Genomic DNA, 8,582 nt, shown 5'->3' on the forward strand with positions numbered 1-8,582 from the left:
GTCTGCTTCATATATCACAGCTAAGTCCATGACCTCTCTCCAATTCTTTTAGGCCAGATGGTCTGAGGTACCAGTTCTGAGACTCCTTCAGCCTATCACCTGTGTTACTCTTACATCCCTCCAGCTGTTTGCCTGTGTTATCAAACTTAGCCTTGTTGATTGCAGAATTTTCCTTTTATTGGGCGGTGTGGGGTCTTATCTGAAACATAACTGAATGTATTGGAAGTTGCTTACAAATGTTAAATAAACAAATGAATAAAATGTGTTTGCAGAGAGCAATGACTTGTATTTATTTATAGGATTTATTGTGTGCAACTGTTTGAAACACAAACCTAATTCTAAAGTATGCTGTCTTAATCATACGAGCTGTCAACATAGTTCTATGGATAAAGTGTATTGTTTAAAGAAATTAATGTGGTTCCTTTTGCTAAAATTCCTGGCTGGTTCCAAGAGTTTGCAATCTATTTCCACTGTCGGCATAATCTGCTCAGTACTGTATGAAGGGGTAATCAGGTCTTGTATTATTGCTCATCCAAGAAAGCTTCAGCTTTTAAACCCTGATTGTGCTACTTACTCTGCTACCAAAATAGAGGAATGTACCCCACAGACAGACTGCCAGTGACCCCCACTTTAAACATGCCCCCCCCTCCAACTGTACTGTTTTTCCTGGCACCAGTGGTGGCCGGTGGTATATTTTTTTGGGGGTGGCAAAGAGTGCACAGCCCCCCCCCGGCTCAGTCGGTCACCCGCAACAATTACCCCAGGCAGAGCTTCCCTCCTCTGCATCACGGTGGTGTCCTCGCCGTGCATGTCCTCCTCAGCAGCATCTGAGAGTCTCCTCCTTGGCATCATGGCGGCGTCCTCGCCGTGCGTCTCCTCCCTCCTCCTCCCTCAGCCAATAGGGTAGCTTCTCCTTTTTGCCAATTGGGAAACGGGTCACAGGACCCGCTTCCTGATTGGCCGGAAGGCAGAATCAGTGTGACAATAGCAAATATACATTCGCTATTGTCACACAACTGGGTGGGCTTCTGGCGCAGTACTCTGCAGTACTACCCTTTTTTGAAGCCTATTAGAGCTTCTGGCTCTAACCACGTGCTTCAAAAAAAAAAAAATCACCCATTTGAATCCATGCATCCGTGCGCCCCCTGAGGACCGGCTGCCACTGCCTGGCACAGTGCCGGGGGCATGTACCAGTCTATTCTGGAATTTGTGATTTGTCCTGGAACCTGTGTTCTTCTGGGCTATCAGTTTGACCCATGGATCCAACACTACCGATACACATAGGTGGCCCTGAGGGTCCAACTGACAGCTGAACCCCACACATTACAGAGGTACTAATAATGGCTCTTGAATTAACCCCTTAGAGCCGGCACCTGCTGGCCCTTTAAGAGGTTTAAAATGTCTAGGGGTGGGGCTAATGGTCATGTGACCGCCATGATTGGCTGTCACAGGGGTCACATGATCAGAAAGCTCCAGATCGCAAGCAGTGAATGGGATCTTTCTGATGGCCACCAGTAACTGTGCCAGTAACTGTGCCAGGAGTAGGGATGAGGCGAACAACCCCCTATTCGGTTCGCACCAGAACATGCAAACAGGCAAAAAATTTGTTCGAACACGCGAACACCGTTAAAGTGTATGGGACACGAACATGAATAATCAAAAGTGCTAATTTTAAAGGTTTATATGCAGTTATTGTCATAAAAAGTGTTTGGGGACCTGGGTCATGCCCCAGGGGACAAGGATCAATGCAAAAAAAAGTTTTAAAAACGGCCGTTTTTTCGGGAGCAGTGAGTTTAATAATGCTTAAAGTGAAACAATAAAAGTGTAATATCCCTTTAAATTTCCTATCTGGAGGGTGTCTATAGTATGCCTGTAAAAGGGCGCATGTTTCCCATGTTTAGAACAGTCTGACAGCAAAATGACATTTCAAAGGAAAAAAAGTCATTTAAAACTACTTGTGGCTATTAATGAATTGCCGGTCCGACACATGGGAATTCCACACAGGGGACCCTGAACCAAAATAAAAAAAAAAATGGTGTGGGGGTCCCCCTAAATTCCATACCAGGCCCGTCAGCTCTGCTATGGATATTAAGGGGAACCCCCGGCAAAAATTTTTTTTTTAAAATGGCGTGGGGTCCCCCTCAAAATCCATACCAGACCCTTACCCTCGTCCGGCCGTTTTTAAAACTTTTCTTGCATTGATCCATGTCCCCTGGGGCAGGACCCAGGTCCCCAAACACTTTTTTATGACAATACCATGCATATAAGCCTTTAAAATTAGCACTTTTGATTTCTCCCATAGACTTTTAAAGGGTTTTTCCGGGGCTTTCGAATTTGCTGCGAACACCCCAAACTGTTCGCTGTTTGGCGAACTGGCGAACAGCCAATGTTTCGAGTCGAACATGAGTTTGACTCGAACTCGAAGCTCATCCCTAGCCAGGAGCACAGGGCACAGCTCTATCGGCGCTATTGCTTGCAAATATGCGGCCACTCTGTGAAAAGGCCTGGCCACATATTTGCATGCCCTTGGTGCAGAGGTTAAAGTATCATGCAATTGTGAAAAAAAATATCCGTTTGAAACCCATATTAACCACTTCAGCCCCGGAAGAATTGACCTCCTTCCTGACCGGGCCATTTTGCGATACGGCACTGCGTCATCTTAACTGACAATTGCTCGGATCATGCAACATTGTACCCAAACAAAATTGACATCTTTTTTTTTCCCCACAAATAGAGCTTTCTTTGGAGGTATTTGATCACCTCTGCGGGTTTTATTTTTTGCGCTTTAAACAAAAGAAGGCAGACTATTTTGAAAAAAAAAGCAATATTTTTTACTATTTGCTGTAATAAATATCCCCAAAAAATAAATAAAAAAACTAATTTTTTCCTCAGTTTAGGCCGATATGTATTCTTCTACATATTTTTGGTAAAAAAAGAAAAAAAAAATCGCAATAAGTGTATAGTGATTGGTTTGCGCAAAAGTTATAGCATCTACAAAATAGGAGATAGATTTATGGCATTTTTATCATTATTTTTGTTTTTTACTAGTAATTGTGGCAATTTGCGATTTTTAGCTGGACTACGGCATTGCGGCGGACAGATTGGACACACTATTTTGGGACCATTGACATTTATACAGTGATCAGTGCTATAAATAGCTACTGATTACTGTATAAATGTCATTGGCAGGGAAGGGGTTAACACTAGGGGGCGATCAAGGGGTTAATTGTGTTAACTAGTGAGTGATTCTAAATGTGGGGGGATAGGACTGCCAGGGTGAGTTGACTGATCCTTGTTCCTAAGCATTAGGAACAACAGATTGCTCGCCTCACCCTTGACAGAACAGGGATCTGTCTGTTTACATTGACAGATCTGCGTTCTCTCCTTCTCAGGAGCAATCACGAGTAGTCGCTGTCTATCGGGGACGCCGGCCACGCGCACGATCTCCTACGTCATGCCACGGGCACGCACGCCCTATACTCCTTAAAGCGCCCGCAGGAGTGCCATTCTGCCGGGCGGGCGGTCAGCAAGCGGTTAAAGAGTAACATAACTATATCTTTTTTTTTCACGTATAACTCTTTATTCAAAGATTTTTCCAAATATAAACAATCATGTAGAAAAAAAAGACAAAGAAATAAACCTATTACAAAACCAACTTCTCTAAGCATGTACATCTAATAGGCCAACATTGACACTTATTCAATTTATAAACTAAAGATATAAACTAGAGATAAAAGATTAATGCAGAATATAAATGAATACGCCACCTTAATGCAAATTCACTTTGAATTAAAGCAGGGTTCCACCCAAATTTTGAACATTATCTCTATGCATTCTCTTCCTTGCCTAGATGCTGACATGCTGTGTAAAAAAATTGAAAACGCCGTAATTACCTTTTTTTTCTAATCTTCTTAGCACTTCCTGGTTTTCCTCCCATGGGAGTAGGCGTGTTTCTAGCCTCTCCCAGACCTCCCACAGTCCCCTGGGAGCTAGTCTCAGGCTTCCCAGCATGCATTGTGCAACAGCGTCATCACAACATCTCGGTGAATGCTGGGAGCACAGCATTCACAGCATCCAGGAAATACATGCTTGTGGGCTTCAAATGCCCACAATGAAGATGGAAACCGCCTTCAGTGAATTTTTTAAGTTATTCTTTACAACGAAATCAGACACAGGCGGACTTATTACACAGAACATGTGAGTAGATAATCATGAGAAGAAAAGTTTGTGAATGAACTCCAAAAAAAAAAAACGATAGATAGGTGGACCCCCGCTTTAAATAGTAACCTCCAAAATATGTCGATATGCATCAATTACATCAATTGTTAACTTATATGCTTATACCTTAACTTAACTACTTTAAAATGAGAAACCTTTTCTCCTGACCCCATCAATGGGGGTCCGGAGACAAAATCTACTAAAAAAATGAGAAAAAGAGAAAAAAAAAAAGGATTAAATATAACTAACTCAAACTCAGAACCTTCACTGCCCCGCCCCCGGAGTTCCCCCATCAGGGCCCAGCTCATCCTTATGAATCCACCCTCCCAACCTATACGGAAATGCAATCAACATATTGAGGGGTGCCCGAAAAGGTTGTCCATGGCCGCCTCCTTTCTACCATAGAGAGATGCTGTCAAAAATTCCATTGTCCTAATTTCGTCTATCCTAGAAAACCAGTGTTTCAGAGAAGGTGTAGTCGTGGACTTCCACATGTCCGGAATACAAGCCCAGGCAGAATTCAGCATTTGCACTAACAACGTCTTTCTATAATGGTGAAGTGGTTGTTCATTTAAATGCAAGAGATAGCCCAAAGGGTCCGAACCAAGGTCAACAAATGTCAATTTTTTAATCATCTCCCCCATATCCTTCCAGAATGCTGTAATTAAAGGACACAGCCAAAAAATGTGTAATAATGTCCCCGTCTCTTTATTACATTGCCAGCATAACTTGCGGGTAGAATATGTTCATTAAGGCAGGAACCATATACCACCTAACCAATAGCTTTTAACCCTGTTCTTGAAAGCAGCTTGCTATGGAGGATTTTTGAGCCAATAGAATAATCCTGTTTATTTGCGAAACCTCCGAATTGCATAAAAATGATCTAAAGGTCCTCTTCCCAGCGTCGTGTATACGCAGGAATCTGGCCTTTTGGAGGCTGAATAATCTGTTTATACAAAAGTGACAACATGTGTGGTACATGTTCCCCCTCCGCACATAAATGCTCAAAGGGTGTCAGTGGCCTTACATATAATTTCACATCTGCTATAGACCTTAAAACCACTTGCTGCCCGCCCACTGTCATATGACGGCGGTACAGTGCAGCTGTTGTTCTGGGCGGACATCATATGACGTGATCGCCTTCCGGGCCCCCTAGGGGGCGCACGCACCCGCTGCATCACTGGGGACCCGGTGCTCATGCCTGGCGGCCGCGATCTCTACCGAGCACCTGCGATTGCCCAGTGACCGAGCAGGACTGTGGATCTGTGTGTGTAAACACACAGATCCACGTCCTGTCAGAGGAGAGGAGACCGATGTGTGTGTTCCTTGTACAGAGGAACACCGATCGGTCTCCTTCCCTTGTGAGTCCCCTCCCCCTACAGTTAGTATCACTCCCTAGGAACATAATTAACCCTGCAGCGCCCCCTCCTGGTTAACTCCTTCATTGCTGGTCACATTTATACAGTAATCAATGCATTTTTATAGCACGGAACGCTGTATAAATGTGAATGGTCCCAAAAAAAGGGTCAAAAGTGTCCGATATGTCCGTCGCAATATCGCAGTCTTGATAAAAATCACAGATCGCCGCCATTACTAGTAAAAAAAAAATAATAAAAATGCTATAAATCTATCCCCTATTTTGTAGACGCTATAACTTTTGCGCAAACCAATCAATATACGCTTTTTTTTTTACCAAAAATATGTAGAAGAGTATGTATCAGCCTAAACTGAGGAAAAAATTTGTTTTAAAAAAAAAATTTGGATATTTATTATAGCAAAAAGTAAAAAATATTGTTTTTTTCAAACTTGTCACTCTTCTTTTGTTTATAGCGCAAGAAATAAAAAACCGCAGAGGTGATCAAATACCACCAAAAGAAAGCTCTATTTGTGTGGAAAAAATTATAAAAATTTCATTTGGGTACAGTGTTGCATGACCGCGCAATTGTTATTCAAAGTGCAACAACGCTGAAAACTGAAAATTGGCCTGGGCAGGAAGGGGGTGAAAGTGCCCTGTATTGAAGTGGTTAAAAAGTGTGACAATTGAAAGGCAGACCACGGACTCAAGGGAGGCTGGGAAAGAGTGGAAATGTCTCACGTTGACATCCAACCCTGTTGGGTAACAAAATGCATGCATCTGGTTCCACCTATTCCTATCAATCCCCGAAGCTGTTTATTATCAAGCTCAGGCGTGAAATCTGGATTCTGGATCACTGGTGTTAATGGGGATGGGAAGGGAGGGAGGCCTTTTGTTGAAAATATGTAAGAACTGCAATAGTGGCCCCATTTGTAGGATGCCTCTTCAATCCACGATAGTATTTATGAGCGACCCATGGAAGTACAGACAGAGCAATCGGTGAAGCATGCTGTTCCACTTGTACCCACAGTTTAGTCTGTGAAGAGGTGCACCATGATACTACTCTGTACAAATGTAAGGCTCGATAGTAAGAGATCAGATCAGGCAGACCAATACCCCCCGTTATTTAGGCAAAACCAACAACGAATAGTGAAGTCTAGCGACTTTTCTGCCCCAGAGAAATTTCGTTAACAGTGTCCGGCACGAGAGAAAAAAAGCTTGAGGTAGTTTAATAGGTATCGCTTGCATTAAATATAGGATCTGAGGAAGCAGTGTCATCTTAAATGCATTACACCTCCCAAATCACGTGAGGGTAAGGGTCTGTCATAGTTGAAAATATGATCGCATTTTCGATAATAATGGGCAGAAGTTTGTCCCATACAGTAGGGCCGTATTCGGGGTCAGTTTGACCCCCCAAGTATTTCAAAAAGGACTGAACCCATTTAAACCGGTATACACCTTGTAGGTTAGCAATACACTCCTTGGAAAGGATGATACTCATCGCTTCACATTTAGCGTCATTTATAGAAAAATTAGAAAGATCCTCATACTGAGCTACACATTGAAGTAAACGAGGTAATGAAAAAATAAGAGGTCATCCGCATATGCAGCAATTTTATGCTCCGTATTTGAAACCTGAAGACCACTGATCGCGGGTCTGATCTAATTTTGCAGAGAAAGGGTTCTAAGGTTAACACAAACATTAATGGAGAAAGAGGACAACCCTGTCTCATCCCATTAGACAAAGAGAAATACTCTGAACAGGCCCCATTGACCAGCACGGCCGCAGTAGGACCAGTAGGGATGAGCCGGGACCCCCCAGTTTGGTTCGCACCAGAACCTGCGAACGGACCGAAAGTTCATGCAAACTTTCAAACCCCATTAAAGTCTATGGGACTCATGTTCGACACGAACATCGGCTGTTCGCCAGTTCGCCGAACAGCGAACAATTTGCGGTGTTCGCAGCAAATTTGAAAGCCGCGGAACACCCTTTAAAAGTCTATGGGTGAAATCAAAAGTGCTAATTTTAAAGGCTTATATGCATGGTATTGTCATAAAAAGTGGTCGGGGACCTGGGTCCTGCCCCAGGGGACATGGATCAAATTTTATTCTCCCTCTTAACTGTATGAGAAAAACATGGGATCGTGGGTAAATCTTATACACATAAACACTAGGGATGGGCCGAACACCCCCCTGTTCGGTTCACAGCAGAACATGCGAACAGGCAAAAAATTTGTTCGAACACGCGAACACCGTTAAAGTCTATGGGACACGAATGTGAAAAATCAAAAGTGCTAATTTTAAGGGTTAATATGCAAGTTATTGTCATAAAAAGTATTTGGGGACCTGCGTCCTTTTTTTTAAAAACGGACGTTTTTTCGGGAGCAGTGATTTTAATAATGCTCAAAGTGAAACAATAAAAGTGTAATGTTCCTCTAAATTTCGTACCTGGGGGGTGTCTATAGTATGCCTGTAAAGGGGCGCATGTTTCCCGTGTTTAGAACAGTCTGACAGCAAATTGACATTTCAAAGAAAAAAAGTCATTTAAAACTACTTGCGGCTATTAATGAATTGCCGGTCCGACAATACACATAAAGGTTCATTGATAAAAACGGCATGGGAATTCCCCACAGGGGAACCCCGAACCAAATTTTTTTTTTAAATGACGTGGGGGTACCCCTAAATTCCATACCAGGCCCTTCAGGTCTGGTATGGATTTTAAGGGGAACCCCGGGCCAAAATTTTTTTAATAAAACGGCATGGGGTCCCCCCAAAAATCCATACCAGTCCCTTATCCGAGCACGCAACCTGGCAGGCCGCAGGAAAAGAGGGGGGGACGAGAGAGCACCCCCCCTCCTGAACCGTACCAGGCCACATGCCCTCAACATTGGGAGGGTGCTTTGGGGTAGCCCCCCAAAACACCTTGTCCCCATGTTGATGGGGACAAGGGCCTCATCCCTACAACCCTTGCCTGGTGGTTGTGGGGGTCTGCGGGCGGGGGGCTTATCGG

At 43.5% G+C, this 8,582-nt stretch overlaps 1 protein-coding gene across 1 annotated transcript in view; it reads left to right on the top strand.

Annotated features, from left to right (window-relative positions):
• LOC141144081 (fucolectin-3-like) overlaps nt 1–273 on the top strand; it is a 63,818-nt gene extending 63,545 nt beyond the window's left edge. The window contains exon 5 of the mRNA XM_073629446.1: nt 53–273. The gene's annotated coding sequence lies outside the window, so the exon portion shown is untranslated. The remainder of the gene's footprint in view (nt 1–52) is intronic.
• Nucleotides 274–8,582: the final 8,309 nt, after the last annotated feature.

Source organism: Aquarana catesbeiana, linkage group LG05 (genome assembly GCF_042186555.1).
Source record: "Aquarana catesbeiana isolate 2022-GZ linkage group LG05, ASM4218655v1, whole genome shotgun sequence".
In the NCBI taxonomy this organism is placed as follows: Eukaryota; Metazoa; Chordata; class Amphibia; order Anura; family Ranidae; genus Aquarana; species Aquarana catesbeiana.